This window comes from Pteropus medius, unplaced genomic scaffold (assembly GCF_902729225.1).
Source record: "Pteropus medius unplaced genomic scaffold, Ma_sr-lr_union100, whole genome shotgun sequence".
Classification (NCBI taxonomy): Eukaryota; Metazoa; Chordata; class Mammalia; order Chiroptera; family Pteropodidae; genus Pteropus; species Pteropus medius.
In genome coordinates, this window is record NW_024352785.1 from 10724841 (window position 1) to 10741804 (window position 16964).

A 16964-nucleotide genomic window follows, 5' to 3' on the forward strand; every position below is an offset into this window, starting at 1 on the left:
AGGACGAGTGTATGAGTGTGGTAGTGTGTTAGAAATTATTTATTCAGCTGTGGGAAAAATAACATCAGGACTCAGACCCCCTGTTGGCTTTCCACACAGTTTTTAAAAGATTTATATTAGCATGCTAATTAAATAGCTGAGTGCATTAAATAAAGATCATGCCAGTGCACATGTTATAAGCTACTCTTTGTGTTTCTCCACTTAGCATCCTGTAGGTGAAGGTGGTGAGGGTGGACCCATTCTCTACATCTCTTTCCTTCACACATTATGTACCGTTTTCAAGTTGTTCCGCTTCCGTCAAAAATTAGTCACAGAAAGTTCAGAGAATTTTCAGAATTCCCAGTAACTGTAGAAAGCTTAATTTTGATACAAGATGCCACAGTTATTCTTGTCTCCTTTACACGATGTGTATTTAACATTTAAAAATGCAGGTGATCGTCTCATTAGCTAAGGGAGAATGTATTCTGAAAACATATCCTCAAATTTGATAATTGTGCCTACATTATTTACTAACTTCTAGAGAGGGATAAAAGGGTAAGATAAGTCCCCGAGTACTTGTTTTATCTGCAGGAAATGATCTGTGCTTTTCTTGGAAGTAAAATATGGGTTATTTTCTACAAGCCCCCCTGCTTAGCTCTCTTTGTATCCTGCCTGACTACAGTTAATGATGGTAGAATGGAAGCAACACAATGTTAAATTCATGGTATATCACCTACTATTTTATTTTTTGAATGTCAGTAAAATTTTTTTAAATGACAGGGAAAGCGTGTGTGTGTGTGTGTCTGTGTGCGCGTGTGTGTATGTGTGTGTGTGTGTACATGTATGTGAATAGTAAAGATGACTTTTAAATTATATTCCCTTAGGATATTGTAATGAAACAATCCTTGTACAAGAAAGCAGGTGATTTAGAATGACTGTTTGCTTCCTTTCTCTTTGCTTCTCTGTATGTTATGGGCATAAAAATGTAGGAACAGTTCATGATAGGCCAGTGCCAGTGGACTGATTAATTGATTCGACGTGTTTATTTAGATTGTGGCTGGACCAAAACCTGGAACTGCGGGTCAGAAATGGGCAGGGTCTTGGCCAGCATCACACAGCCAGTTAGCACAGCCAAGACCAGACTGTCAGTTCCAAATACCAGTTGGGTGTCTGTTCGTTAGAGATCGACACAGCTGCAAAAATTTCCCCCTTTCTTTGCTTTTCTTATTATTTTTCCACACGTTTTCCTCCATCCATAGCTTGATACTATATATATTAGTGGTAATAAAAGAACTCACTTTCGTTTTCATTTCTAATTTCTCTTGAGGCATCCAATTTTCCCTCCACTGGGCTCCCAGCTAACTCCTTCCACCCCTTCTTGTCAATATTCTATTCTTGGGGAGCTGGGTTTGTTTTCATTGTTTTCTTGACTGAATCAAGACAGCAGGAAGAGTTAAAGTGCTAATTTTGTCTTGTTTTTTTATTTTTTTATTTTTTTTTATTTTACCAGTAAAGTAGTGAGAGGTAGGGTGGTGAAGAGAGAGATTTTAAATAATGGTACAAAACTATTCCCTCCCTTTTATGAAAGGAGGTTTTCTCATTGCACCAATGGCCTTGCAGTATGAACTCATAGGTCAGATCACGTTTTCTTTTCACTGCCTCACCCAGTGATACCCTCGTAGAGACTGTCCGTCACCTCTGCTGGAGAGAAGTGAGAAGAAGCACTAAAGGGTAAGGGAATATATCCAGCATGTTTTGGAAGAATGTAATGTACCACTTAAGAGCAATCTGTCAAGAATTGATCCCTGCCTCTTCCACTTCTTAGTGCAGGCCCTGGGCAAGTCATGACCCCTTTGTGCCTAGTTTTCTCATCTACAAAGTGGGGACAAAAATACCTCCCTCTGAGGTTAGATGTGAGGATTAACCGAAGTGCTTGGCACTAAGCCTGGCCTGAAGTTGGTTATCATTTTTATTGAGTGACACTAGTAGGGAAGACATAGTTCCCTGGGAACAGTCTCAAATTGTCTCTGAACCAAAAAGTCATGTCACAGAGCTCTGTTTCAACAAGTTTTCTTTCTTCAAGGGTAAGAGAGAGTTCATGCTCCTGGGAGGGTGAAGGAGAAAGATGGTAAGACCCAGATAAGGCATTAGGAACTCAGCTAACTGGTCTGAGTCCCAGCTATGTGCTAATCCTTGGAAAGAACTGCATTGTTCTGGACAGTGAGGCAAGGCCCAGAGACCCAGGCGGAGCAAGGCCCCTTCCACTAATTCCACTCATGACGAGCTGGAGGTTCTGAGCCTGCTTTTGCTAAGGACTGCTCTCCAGTTAAGCAAAGCTGAGCCTGTGGAGTAATGGTGTCGACTAGTCCTGCCAAGTTGACTTTGGCTCCAAGTTCCTTCACCACCTGGCTTATGGGGTGCCTTAATGCCATCTCCACTTATGTCCTAACATAGGCCCCCTCCCTTCACATGCATGCATTGCCTTCTTGGGTGTTCTAATTGCTGCTCTGCGCTGTTACCTACACCACCAAGTGTTCCAGGCTCCTACCTCTAGGAGCATAGAAGGTTTTCATGCTTCCTAAAACAGCTTCATCCTCACCCTGTAAACACTGGCATTTCCAAAGCCGCATCTATATATGCAATTAAAAATTGTCAACATTGGTCATTCCTGCGCTCTGTTTAGACAGAAACCCCACCTTAATGCAGAGATGGACAGTGTTATACAGTAAGAAGTAGCTGCAGGCCCAGTTGATCCTCAGGTGACCTGAAATGTCTTGTTTTTAAGGGACTTCACAGGAAGCCTCTGTAGGGCATTTCCATGTCGCAATGAGCCCAGACCACCAGCCCCAAGCTTGATCCTCAAGTGTCGGTCAACCAGCACCGTAGGGCCTCAGCCCAGCAGTTCAGTGCGAAAGCCTCACAGGCCTTAGAAGAAGTAAATGATGCATCTTCCTTTCCTGGCATCATTCTGTGTGGACCAAACCCATGGGATATAATTGAGTCTGCTCCCTTTCTTGTGTTCCTCCCACTGTGATGAGAGGGAGAATGAGGCTCGCTATAATACAGTGTGAAAGAGATTAGAGGAAGCAGAACCTAGGGTAAAAATTCATTTTTCTTGTTGCCATATTTCTTTGCTTGTTACAGTTTCTTTGCACCCTAGAGCTCTTGTCAGTGACCCATTTTGTGAATGGAGACATTTCTGCTTTGAAGTCATAATTTATCTCGCAAGAGCTACTAAAGGAAGCACTTTTAAACTCAGATCTGAGCATAGGCTGGGAATTTTAAGTCACCTCCAAGCACTAGGGTAAATTGAGAAGAGTGGAGTCTTTTTACCTCAGGGAGTCAATTTTAACTTACTGCTTTTTTTCTCCGAAGATAGTTTTTGAAACATTTTATCTCTCTTGCTTTCTTTGCAAATTCTGACTTAGGTTGGATAAATGAACTGTTTGTGATTTATTTATGACATTTAGTTTGCTGTGAGTTAACTTGTGACTACCTCATCATTAACCATCTAGCTAAACAAGAGTTTAAAAAATTAGCCTATGGAAAGCCTAAGGAAACACTATATTTTTCCAACCTACTCCAAGACAATTATAATTACTACCAGCCATCTCTCTTCCTAAGCCTTAGGAAGAAGATATGGCAGAGAGGGCAAGAATGTGGACTCCGGAATCCACATGGCCAGATTCAAATCGTGCCTTTACCGTTAGTCAGTTCTGTGACCTAGGCAGGGCAAGCTACTTGACATCTCTGTGCCTCAGTTTCCTCATCTGTGATTGGAAGTAAAGCTCATACCTTCCTCATAGGGTTGTTATGAGTAGTAAATGAGTTAAGACACCAAAGATTTTTTAGAAGGGTTCTTGACACATAGCAAAATGTAAGCGCATTTTTTTCTTATTAAATTGTCTTCTAAACTTGTGATATTTGAATACTCGAAGGATGGACCATGAAAGCATATATTTGTAAAAACAGGTATCTTTTGCTTTTATGCTTTGATTAATTATAAAGTGGCAATTAGAAGCGGATAAGATTTAATACAAAGATGTTCCTAGATTTAGTCACAGTTTTTTGTTTTTGTTAAATACAGTCAGATGTTTTATCTATTTAAATCTTCTGTGTCTTATAATAATGCTATTTTGAATCTCACATTTTAAAGGTCAGAGAGAAATGTCTTCAACCTGTGAGTTTGCATAATACAACCCACCTGACTGAATGTGGCTACATGAAGTGGCTCTTCCCTACCTTCACTGCCCTCCCACACACTCTCAAGAGGGACGTGTAGCACACATTATGCAAGCTCTACAGAAAAGGAAAATAATAAAAACACATTTCTGTCTCCATATGTTATTGCTTTTTCTACACACTAAGTTTTCAGGGTAACTATCTTGTTGTTAGATTTGCCTATTGCTGACAAAGCTATTCAGGGATAAACAATACCCTCTGTCATTTGATAGGCAGCCAAATTTCCCCAAGAGGATTCTTTTGGAACCCCCTAAAAGTCCCTTTGTTGCAATCCACAGAAAGTCACAAGAGAGCAGCTGAACTGTGCAACTGAGTTTTATTTATTACACGTACAGACACACACATGCACATACCCCCCCGCACACAAAGTGTCCCTCATTCCTTCACATTTTTTTCTGCGGTTGGTTAGGGAAGAAATTTGGGGCTAAATCTCTGCTGGTTTGAGGCCATGATTGTTTTTCATGCATTATAATCATTTCTTAATCTTCACAGTGTGCATTTAGCAGTGCTCTATGATCATACCCGTTTTATTGCCAGAAAGTCCAAGGAGAATGCCAGCGATCTGGCCAACTTTGGGATAAAACAGATAAATCACCCAGCAGTCACAGTTCAGCCACGTGGACTTGAAACAGCTTGGGAGTCACCGAAGGGAAGGTCGTACGACTTGAATTAAGGTAAGCTCCGTTCCAAGTGAGGCGATGTGTGGGAGAGGTTCGCATAATCTTAACCTGGAGGCTCAGAGTTCTGTTTCTAGCGCAGTTTCCTTCCTTCTGACCTCACAGTGAAGGTCAGGCTCTCCTGCCTCTTGCTTTCTGAGCCCACATATATTATTCCTTTCTAATATGGATCATGTTGTTATCTTATATATTGATTTTTATAACCACTTGAATAATTGTCTCCAGCAGAAAGAGAGGGACCCCATAAGGAGAATGTTTTACGAATCAGTGTATTCTCAGCTCCTAACCCAGTGCCTGACATACAGTTGGTGCTTAATATGTAATGACTGGTTGAGTGCTCTCTTCTTTGTGCATGCATGTTTCTTGTGCCATTTCTCAGTGTCCTCTGTAATACCACTGAGTCCGTGCTGACTAGGGCCAGACATGATAAGAGTAGCAGAGATTACCACATAATCTTCTGGGCAAGCAAGGAATGTTCCATCAATCAACACCTTAACAGGAATTTATTAGATTCTCACCGTATACTTACTGTACACTCAGTGCTAAAAATAGAGAAATTTGCCTACAGAACTTCAAAATCTAGCTGGTAACATGGATCTTACACAGATTTCATAATTAAATGCTAATCAAAACAACAAACAAACAAAACTGAGATTAATTCTAAGAGAAGTAGCGTTTCAGAGGATGGAGAGGTGAAGTGTTCTGAAGTGGACAGAAAAGGTTCATAGGGAGTTGGGGCTTAAGCAGGAAAGTTGTGTAGAATTGGGATGTATTAAGGGGTGGTGGCAAGACTTTCTACATGGGACGGGGGAAACAGCATGAGCAATGACATGGAGACTGGCACGAGTGCGGTTATGTGAGAGGACAGGCCACAGTACTTAAGAGAGAGGAGTGGACTGTACTTAAGAGAGAGGAGGAGATTAAGGCCAAAGGATGGAAAATCTGATATGTGGTTTGTGATCTTGGTTCAAAGTCCAGCCTCGTCAGGACTTCTGCACCCAGAGTAGCAGAGACAGTAATTTGAGCAGTAGTGGAGGTTGGAAGAAGGTACAGGTGCTCATCCTACCACCTCTGCTCCACACTGTCCTCTTGTTTTTGATTTCATTACAATCAGCACTTATTTTTTTAACTTAAAAAATCTCCTATTGATGAACCAGACTAACCTCTGTACAAGGCAGTGGTTCACAAACCTGGTTGTGCATCAGAATCCCTCATGGATCCTATTTTAAATGTTGATTCCTAGGACCTGTTTCCCACCCCTCATCTAAGTTCTAATTCAGTAGAATTGGACTGGGACCTAGAGATCTGCATTTTTGCAAGAATATAGCATGCTCCCTGGACCATGATTTGCAAATATGGCCCTAAGGAATAAGTAGTCTGAGGAGTAGTAAAAACTCAGAAGATGGGCAGCCAGAGAAAGGCATTCGTAATAGAAGCAAACTGTATAATAGCCACTATGACACCATTCTTTGATGAAATTTAAACACTGTCCAGGAAGCTCTTATCTTTCCTATCACTTGGGAGCTTACCTTAATTTGATGAGTAGGGCAGTATGTACAATAAGCATGGAAATGATCCACTTTCCAGAAGCCCCTATAGTGAAAATACTACAACTCACCTTAATCCAAGGACATCCTAAGAGCAGCCACTTGAATTTATGCTCTGCTATCAGCTGAGCTCAGAGTAGCTCATTTTAAACTACAATTAGTAGCAAATTACAGTCAGACTGGCTTTCAAAAGAGCTGGTTACATTCTGCTAGGAAACAATTTACAGGATCAGATTGCTGCTGCCACTAAATCAAACAAGCTCATCTGGCTCCTGAGACTTGGGCCTACTGACCCTGTAAAGTCTGCAAGTTGGCTTCTTAGCTCTGTGTTCCCTCTAACAATGGCCTGATCTGCTTGGGGGTAGGGGGTGCAGAGAACTCATTGGCAAAAATGCATTATGGTGAAGATATATGTTCCTCCTACAACTCCAAATGGGAAAACTGCCAGTGACTACTGTGGTACCCGACTCGGTTTCTTCAGTCTTATGATGCAGGCTCTCTGAAAGCCTCACTGGGAAGTAAAGAGGACCTCAGGGGTGAAGCAGAGGAGGGGAACACTCCTCTGTCAACTGTTCTTTTATTCAATACACATTGTAGAAAGGCGGGACAGTGCGTAGCAGAAGCATGCCACTGGGCTCTCCGCAGAGTCACAGCATTGGAGTGTGATGAACAGGAACACTGTCAGCTGATACGATCTGGTGCAGAGATGGAATGTGCAGTGTGCAGAGTGGGCCCAGTTTTGACTGGGTCAAATGAACCTCCTCAGGGTTAGAATTTGAGGAAATTGTAAAGTATTTCGTTTCTTACAGCTGCAGGGTGGGGAAAAGCCTCCTTTTTACTTATTTCACCAGACATCTTTCCTTTGTGTTTTCCACTCTCTTACAGTTTTATAATGAGAGCACAGCCATTTCACCTGAGATGAAAATAAAAGAAAGAACTCTAATAGTGAAGGAAACACATTTTAAGACTAATCCTGCTCCTCTTTTTTTTTTAAACCTGCCAGCAAAAAGTGTTTGGCTTTATTTTATGTGATTCTGGCTGGAGAGAGTCAAGTGTTCATTAGGGAATGCTCGGAACTGTCTGTCTTAAGGTTAAATGAGTACAGCACAGATGCTGTGGCTCTGCCATGCCCAGGCACAAACACCTATAATACCTGGAGTTAGGGAATCAAAACCCCCCACTTTTGCTAATCTCCAACTAAAGGTGCCGAGGGCAACCCTCCACTCGCTTGAGGACAGATAACTTTCGGCTCTCCCAAGGACAACACAAGACAGGGAAAGAATGTTATTGATCTAAACTGAATTTGAGTCAAAAGCCAACACCCTTTTCAAAAATGTAAAACATTTTGCTTGCTTAGAATATCTACTAGGTACCGAATGGGTGGGTCAATGGCGGTTCTCCAGGACCACCCAGTTTCTGACTATCACCCCTGTACTTCCAGCCTCCAGCTCAAGGTAGAGGAAAGACACGTATCCTAAAAGGCATCTTGCATGTTCCCTTCTTTTATTTTCTTTCTTTGACCATTCTTTATTCACCACTTACCACTGACGAGTTAGCTGTCTTAAGGGTAGCTAGAGACATATTCAGTGTCCTCACGTCCTATATTATACATCGAGGAAGAAAGTGACATAAACCCTGGGCCACGGGGCTCCTAAACACTTCAGAGGTGGAGGGAGACTTGTCGTCACCCTCCTACACTGGGCTCTTGGGAACCCGATGAGAATGAACCATGCCTGGTATTTTTTGCACTACCTTACATATGTCATAATGAAATGTCTGACCCAACAGTTCCCTGGTTTCACGTGTGTCAGGTTCCAAAAAAAAGGGTAAATTTCTAAGATAAAAGGGAATAAGATGACTTCTTGCCAAGATGGAGGGTGAGGCTAGAGTCTGCGTATCACTCGCCATGTGCTCAACATCTCCTGAGTATCTATGTTTTGAAATCAATGCGCCCTGCCTGAGGCATTCATATACTGTGATACGTTTTCAAAAATCACGATAATGTGGTCTCTTTAAGGAATCTGGACTCAGGACCAAGCCTGGAGGAAGGTATCTGTGTGATAGGGATCTGCTTTAACCTCTCCTCTGTGCTTATCTTCGGTCTGTCCACCTCCCATCCTCTTGGCTCAGTAGCAAGCAAAACAGGAACCAACGAGGAAGAAGCATTTCCAACCTCAGTGAAACATTTTTAGTGTGTGCTATTGAACTTGTTACCTACCTACCATTTGTTGAGTGGAGTTTACACTGATTGAATTCCGAATCTTCCTGCATTCTCTGGGATTTCAGTCTTTCAGGGAGTCAGAAGGAACCCTTGTGGTCCCCTCCATGGCAGCCTTCTCAGTCTTCTAGGAATTCTATAGACTGGGGTCCTACCTGTCTGCCATCCTGTTTTGAGGTCTGTTATGCCTTTGTTCATTTACTTCTTTTCTCTTCCTCAATCATAGATCAGTTCAGCTTTTTGTGGAATCAACAAAATCATACAGCCCGACCTCTTGATTTTACAGATGAGGATCCTGTGGCCCTGGAAGCTCATGTGATATATACGCACAACTGCCTGTGTTCCTTTTCTGAATCCTCTGTCCCTTTTGTCTTGTGTTGCCGTGTGTGTGTGTGTGTGTGAGAGAGAGAGAACACTGATATTTATTGGGCTCCTATTATATGCCAGACTAGAAGTTTTTTATATATTATTTTATTTCAGCATTATATCAGCTCTGTGAACTCGGCATTATTATCTGCATGTACTGCGGGGGGAAATGTAGGCTCAAAGAGATTCAGTAATTTAAGACTGCACATCTGGGAAGAGCTAGGATCATGATCACCTCTGACTCGGCCCAGGATTGTCCCTAATACCCAGTCTCTAGCTGCCCTGTGTGGAGCATGACCCTGGCATCATAGACAGGAAGCAGCTTAGCACTTGCGGAGTGAAGGGTGGCCTGGAAGGAGGCAGCCTGTGCCCTCAGAGGATGTGCACCTCACTTCTGTACTTGATGCAAGGGGAGGCGCTGTGCGTTTGTATGTATACGTCGTGAAGATCAGCAATGCAGGTGACGGTATTCTGCTACTTAGCAGGACACTGCTCCTAAATCACCTGCCCAACTTCTTTTCACTTTGAGGATTTTTTTTTCACTTCGAAGTCACATTGGGAGGGAAAAGGATCTTGCAGAGGTGTTAAGAACAATGACAGCGGTATTATGGTCCCTTATATGCCGTCTAATTGCATAGATGCTACTGGGGACCTGGGTGGGGATGGGAGGGTGAGGGAAAGGGTGACAGCAGGCATCTTGTTCTCTTTAAGGGGATGAAATTCTCAGATCGCCCTACCTGATGGGTAAATACCAAACGAGAGAACTTCGTTTCCTGGGCCCCTTGGCAGAAAAGGTGCTCTTGGGGAAACACTTTTATTCATTTTTTCTGGGCATATTTAGAGGCCAGTTTTTTCCCCGGTAGCTCTCTGAGTGGGGATGGAAAGGAGCTAAGCAAGAAGGGAATTTACAATTATTGACTAGGTGTAGTACGTTAGACACAACACTCCCTACTTTTCCTGCAGTTTTCTCAGAGCTAGAGAATACATGCTCCCTCTCTGCCAAGAAGAACTGACTTGGACCCTCTGCATAGATCTGCTGCGACTATACCTGTGAGAAAAATATTTTCTAATGGAGGACTTCTCTTGGAGAAAAACCGCTGAAAGGGAAAACCCATAATCTAGTTAGGACATAATTTCTTCTTTTTGCTTGCTCTGTGCCTTCATTCATTATACTTGTATTTTAAGACATTGGGAGTGCAATTAATCCCACCTTTTCTTTATCTCCAGAGATTTGACTTTAGCTCATTTTGACCTGGCAAATTGCCAACACCTTTTTTTTTAAAAAATCTTTCCAAAGAAGGCTTATAAACTGGTAGAGCTACTTACATGCCAGCAATCTGAAGAAATGTTGGTGTGTTCAGACACGGATTTCTTTTTCAGAAGAGTACAAAGTGACTCTTAGTGGTTCAGAGGAAACTAACTGAAGTTATTTTATTTTACACAGAAAGTCAAAATGAGAGAATGATGTAAGAATAACGTCGGACTGGGGGTGGAAGTTTCTCTAGGTTCCCAGTGCTTTTAATTGTCATGAACACTCATGGCCCTTTTCCACACAAACCTTGTTTGGAATGCTGTCTTATTACTGCTGCTTTGAGAAGAGTGGAAAAGGCAATCCACTCGCATAAGTTTGACTTGGCAGGATTATCACTGAAAGAAAACCTATCAAAGTGTGCTCTTTCAGTGACCACGACAGGCTTTTTAATTTCTTTGATAATTCCTTCACTGTATTCTGTTTTGGTACAGCTGGGACTGACCTACTTTGTTCCTTCATTACAGGGTTTTGCATGTGTAATAATAAGATGAGGAAGCTCTGATGTTAAATCTCGCCCCTGAAACTCAGCAAGGCTTCTCAGCTTCAAATCCCTAGACCAGCTTCATGAATTTCATTTACATATTCATTTATTTACATGATGTCTAGTGCTGAGACACTGATAAAAAAAAAAAATTAAAACATAAATTCATCAGCAGGACCTGTAGTGGAGCTAGATTAAAAATTGAACCTCTGAACTTTCCCATAATACCTCCTGCCACAGAAATAACAAGGTCATTTCTGAGCTCCACAAACAAAGGAAACTCTCTTCTCCCCTACAATAGGCGAAAAAGCAGACCTGAGAATACTCGCACAGCTCAAAACATCACAACATCCCCAAACCAAAAGAAAAGCAACCGTGCCAAACAGCCAAATAAACAGAGGTGAAGTCAGTCTCCAGCAAACCCCGGGAGTTGCCAAATTTGGTTTCTGGCTGTTTGCCCTGTGGGGATTACGTAATCCCTAGACAAGGGCCCTCGAGCATTTCAGCCTCTCATCTTAGATTTTTACTCCTAAGACTAGCAGGAAAAATGGGCGAGAATCTCACTTCCACTGATGAAGTGAGGCTGCTGATTTTTAGTAGGGAATTTTGTTGTTAGTGTCATTGGGATGATGTGGAAGGAAATGCCATGATTGTGAGATAACAGAATGAATTTCTCTCCCTCCTCCCCAAAAAGCAACTAAATTACCCCCCATTTCGTACTCTTAAGTAATCCAGGCCCCAGTTCTCTGAGGTCAAAAAATGTGAAGTGAGCCCTGCTTACTTCATTCTTCCATGGTAGGATAGAAAGCTTAGACAAAAGAATGGGGCCGATAGTCTAGAGCTTTGCTAAAGAAAAGCAGAAGTTGGAGGGAGTTGAGGCTGGTGGCTGGTATCAGAAGATGTATCAATGAAAGGTACCAGATACCTTATGGATGTTGTCTCATTTCACATCCCCATCAGCCCTATAAAGTATCATTCCCATTTCATAGGAGAGGAAATTGAGTCTGAGAGCTTGCTTGAACTCATACAGCTGCTTAGCAGTGGCCCTGGCCTGATGACTCCAAAACCTTTTCCATACTCTGGGCCCCGAGCATTGCTTCATCAAATTCAAGAGAAGTGAAAGTGTCCAGTGCCTTCATTAGCCCCATGGGAACCTGTGTGATTGAGCCTCTAAAGGCCCTTGTCTCTAAGAATCAAGACCTACATATTCCCTAGTCCCTGTGCTGTCCAATACAGTAGCTACTAGCCACATGTGGCTGTTAAAATAAACAACTCAGCTCCTCTGTCACACTAGCAGCACATCACTGCTCAGTAACCACATGCGGCCAGTGGCCATATTTCTGGACAACACAGCCTTCTAGGAGATTTTCATCTTCACAAAAAGTTGTGGTGGACAGCACTGGAGAGGGAACAGTAGTTGCTAGTGGGGCCTCCTCTTCTAGGCTGTACTTAGTCCTTCTGAGCCTGGGGAATCCAGCTTGTCCTGCTTATTGGAGGAGAGATGCATCGTCCCACTGCTTTTCTATTGAGAGGAATTTTCTCTATCCTCTTTTCTTACCTTTGTCTGCCTCTTTACTCATGCTACTTCCAGGAGGTGGAGGTGCTTTACTGATCGGGTAATCTGGGAAGAATAACTGGCAATGAGCTGCCTATCGGGAGCACAGGTCCTGCTGCTGTTCCCCTGGGGCTTTGTTGCTATCGAAGACAGTGAATCCCAGCAGCCTGGGGTTGAACCCCCGTGAGAGCTGTAGGGGATTGCCCAGACCCTCCTTTAGGACAGAGATTGTTCTCCCACCTTCTGAGAATGTTAGTGAACCGGTGACTTGTGCCTCCCAGCTGAGGCCTTCTCTAGCAACTGTCTTCCATTAACGAGAGCCACAGGTCGCACTCCATTCCCTGTGGGCACCCTCCATCCAATGTGTGGTCGAAAGCCCAACTTACTTGCATTAACAGGACATCTGGGAAGGTTCTTCCCAGTCTTTTGATCAACTGAAGTCTTTGTTGTTACTCTTTGCAGTTCAGCACCCCCTCTGCCTAATTCCACTCCTTTCACTTTCCCACAGGTGTGAATCTGAGGGGTCTCAACATACTTCCTGCATGTTCTCTCTCAGAGCCTTTTTCCTGGGACACCAATTTAAGACAGTGCTGTCTTCACCTTAGGGTACTTTTCCTGTCCACACTTTTGATGGAGTCTTCTTGAATTATCCTAATTTGAATGTACCCTCTGAATCCTGCTGGGACCCTCACTGACAGGGCTGGGGACATGGGGTAGGCCTGCTCCAGGCCCCTGATCCCATGGCTGATAGGTCAGTCTGCTCGGTTGTAAGGTTAATATTAGTAGGGCCGCCTACTCACAGGTAGTGTCCACATCCTCAAACCTACAGAAATCAGCTTGATAAAGATATTTTGGCCTCTGTGTTAATTCCATGGTTAGATTATTCAAAACCTGAGTGGGAAAGCTGCTTATTGGTAGCTCCCTCGGAAACCCTGACCCCATCGAGTGCAGCTTTTACCAGATTTGAATGGAAAGGCCAAGTTGGCTGTTTAAGGTCATCCTTTAGACTATGTGTGTGGTGCAGGGAGGGCATCTAGCGAGCTTGGTCTCTTCTAACTAGGACAGCTACTTTCACTCCTAGACAGGGGCCTTGATTGGATAGGCAGGTTGATTGGATCTCTTTTATTCTCAAGATTATTTAAGCCATTGGTATATTCTGTGTCTAAAATCTTTTTTTAATATGTTTTATTACATAATTAATAACTGAATTCATTCTCTTTGTTTAAAAAATAATTAAAACATTTCAGATAAGGCTGAAATCCCTCTTGGCTGTCACACCAATCTTCTCCCCAGAAGACAAACTATTACCCTCCAGACCTTTCCCAAGTTGGAGTATCTGTTTAAATTAAAGTTCTGCATTTTCTTTAACCTGAATATTCAACTTTTCAGAAAACCTCTTGATTGTACATGAGAAGGAATGGACAAGGACATTTATTGCAGCATCATTTATCATAGCAGTCAGGGTAAACAACTTAATGGGGTCTAAGTAAATTGTGGTGTATTTTTACAATGACATTGTATGCAGTAGTAAAAACAGTGAATGGATCTGTAAGTGCTGACGTGAAAAACTCTTCAGGAGATATTGTTGTGTGGAAAGGGAGCTTATAGGATAAGAAGTGCACTGTACTTCCGTTTTGTCAGGGCTGTTTAGGAAAACGATCCCCTAACACAAATGACTTCCCTTTGGGAGAGAGGACCAGGAGCACGCTCCCCTGCTCTGCCTAGTTCAGCCATTTCTTCCCGTTTTCCTTTATCATTTCTGCCTTCCCTTTCACTCCCCAGCCTTCCTTCTCTTAATCACTTCCTTCCATGGGTTAAAATTGGAGCCAAATCTACATACTATGAACTGTTTTTGTTTACTCTCATTAGCTAGCAGTTGAACTCAATTGATTGGCAATGTGGCCAAGCCAAACTAGTAGTTAAAGTGTCAAAATAAATGGATCCAGTCCTTGCCGCCAGCTCATATGATCAAGGTAATGAATAATTAATTGAGCAGCAATATGATCTGTTGTATGGAAACTTGCCTACTTTGGCTACTATAAAAACTGCAAAGATAAACCAACGATTTGACAGTTAAAAAATATGTATATAAAAAAGAAATTTCAAGTATGAATTGAATAATAAAAGTCTAATGTTTGCCTTAAAGGAAGTGCAAGTAGCATTGTACTTGTGCTACTAGAGCATGTAAATTATTTGAACTGAAGCATTCTTGTTTAATGGCTTCCTTTTGTATTGGAGAGAATAGTGCCCCAAGGAAGCGAGGTTGAAAAGCAGGACTCCTGGTTCGGCCGCTTTTTAATGACACATTGTATAGACAGTAGAAGTATTTGTCCAATCTCTCTCTGGTATGGCGGGATCTAAATGTGTGCTTTTACTCATAGGTCTGTGTTTGGGGCACAATCTTTATGACATGGATGGAAATGGCTGACACAGTGCTGAAAGGATTAATGGCGGGAAGGACCAGCTCTGGGCCTCCCTAGAGCTCTGTGTCATGGTTTAGGTCTGAGAATAAAATCATATGAGAAATAGTCTTAGGAATTGTACATTTTTAGTTAGAAGAAGAAATCCAGGGTTATCAGATAAATAGAGGGCCCCAGTTAAATTTGAATTTAAGCTAAACAATGAATATGTTTAAAGTATAATTATACCTCAGTTAGTGCATGGGACAAACGTATCATTACTTATCTGAAATTCAATTTCGATTTGGTCTTTATATTTTTTTGTTGAATCTATAGTGTCTTATAAACTTAAGAGTACATTATTCCACATGTTTCTTTGTCTCAAAAACTCAAAAAAATTATAAATTGTAACCAATACTTTGAATTCAAAAAGTGTTGGATATTAAATCAATTCAAGGACAAATTTTCTAATAACTGGGGTGTCCTACATTGCAACAGTTTGTCTAAAAAATAGGTCATCCCTGAGCCAAAGATAATACTTTATCAACATTTTTAAAGCGAAAAACTAAGAGGAACATAAAAAGTCACGAAATATTAGGGGCACACTTCTGCAGTGGAATTTTTAAAAAAATCTTTTATTTTAGCCTCTGATGCTTCTAGCTACTGTTATGAGAGGACTGTCACTACTCTCATAGCATGACCAAGCCACTGTTTCCCCCACAGAAAAGTCGGTCTTCCTGAAATCCTCAGGGACACCCTTCAGGCACTGTAAGATGGTCCTCTGTATGTACATAGTGGGAAGATTCAAAGTTGATCTTAAAGTAAAGCAGAAGACCATCATGCTTGGCAAGATCCCATTTATGTAAACTTTTAAAAGTATAAACATAAATACTGGTAAAAGCATAATTTTTTTCTGGTTAAATATTAAGAAATACCTAAGAGTGTTTCTTTTAGGGAAGAGGATCAGTTATTGAGGGTAAGTGAGGAAGACTTAGTATTTATTTTATACCTTTGTGGATAGATTTTAAAAAGTAACTCTGCACTTTGAAACAGGCTGGATATATACCTTTTATGAACACTGGAGTGGCGATCTCAGAGATGGGTTGGGATTTGTGCTGAAAGGAGGCCATCTCATGTTCCTTTCAATGTAAAGACTGTATATACTTAAACACTTTGAGAAAAAGCCCATCAATTATTTTGAGTGACATCATTGATGCCTTTGGGCATTCTCAGTCTCCCCTGCCCACCTACAAGCTCAGGTGAGAGGAAAGTGTCTCCCGCTGCCCCCATGGCCAATTACACCTTTGTTTGCCGATGGTTGTGTGTGAATTGCGTGAGGGTACATATTGTTTAATGGATGGGTCCAGGTCACAAATTCACATTTTATTCTTGGCCTTAGGTTGAAGGCAGGCCCTGGCAGTTCAACAATGGGGAAACACATACCTTTTAATTCCCTTCTTAATAGCAGCTCAAACCACATGAAATTGCTATTACTTAGGGGGAAAAAATTAAAAGGCTGAATATCAGCAATTTCATATGGTTTAACTAATAAGGACATCCTTTTTTGTTTTCTCCTTGATCAATTATAAAAACAAATCAAAACAAGCAAAGTATATATGTTTTCAGGCTTCTGAATCTGCCTTAAGTTTTATACTATATAATCTATTATTTATGACACGAATATTAATAACAGCTAAAACTTACATAACTTTTTGTATATGCCAGATGTTTAAATGCTGTAAATCTTTATACTCATTTAAATTTTACAATAAACTTAAGAGATAATTATGTTTATCTCATTTAGCAAATAAGGAATTTGAGACTTGGAGATTAAGCATCTTGCCTGGGTTGGTGCAACTGTAGGTGTTGGAGCAGGGACATGAGCCCAGGCAGGTCTGGATCATCACCATTGCATCACACTGCTTCTCCTTTGTTCCGGCCCCCAGGTTCCTGTTATGTTAGGCCTGTCACTACCCTCTTATAACCCGTCCAACCAACCATTTTCCCAGCAGACAAGTTGGTCTTTCTAGATTCCACCCAGGCACACCCCAGGATGTTTCCCTTAAAGCAGTGTAGGGTCTTGGAATGCACGCCCTGGGGCAGGCAGCCTGATTCTTATTCACTTCTGTTGCCAGTCTCACTGCAAGGAAATGGTTCTTGATAAGAATCATCAAGATTCGCTGGCGTT

At 41.8% G+C, this 16964-nt stretch overlaps 1 long non-coding RNA gene across 1 annotated transcript in view; it reads left to right on the forward strand.

The window, feature by feature from the left end:
• Positions 1-16964, forward strand: part of LOC120590854 (uncharacterized) — a 155318-nt gene that overhangs the window by 30828 nt on the left and 107526 nt on the right. The window contains exon 5 of the long non-coding RNA XR_005649783.1: positions 4759-4895. This is a non-coding gene — a long non-coding RNA (uncharacterized LOC120590854). The remainder of the gene's footprint in view (positions 1-4758; positions 4896-16964) is intronic.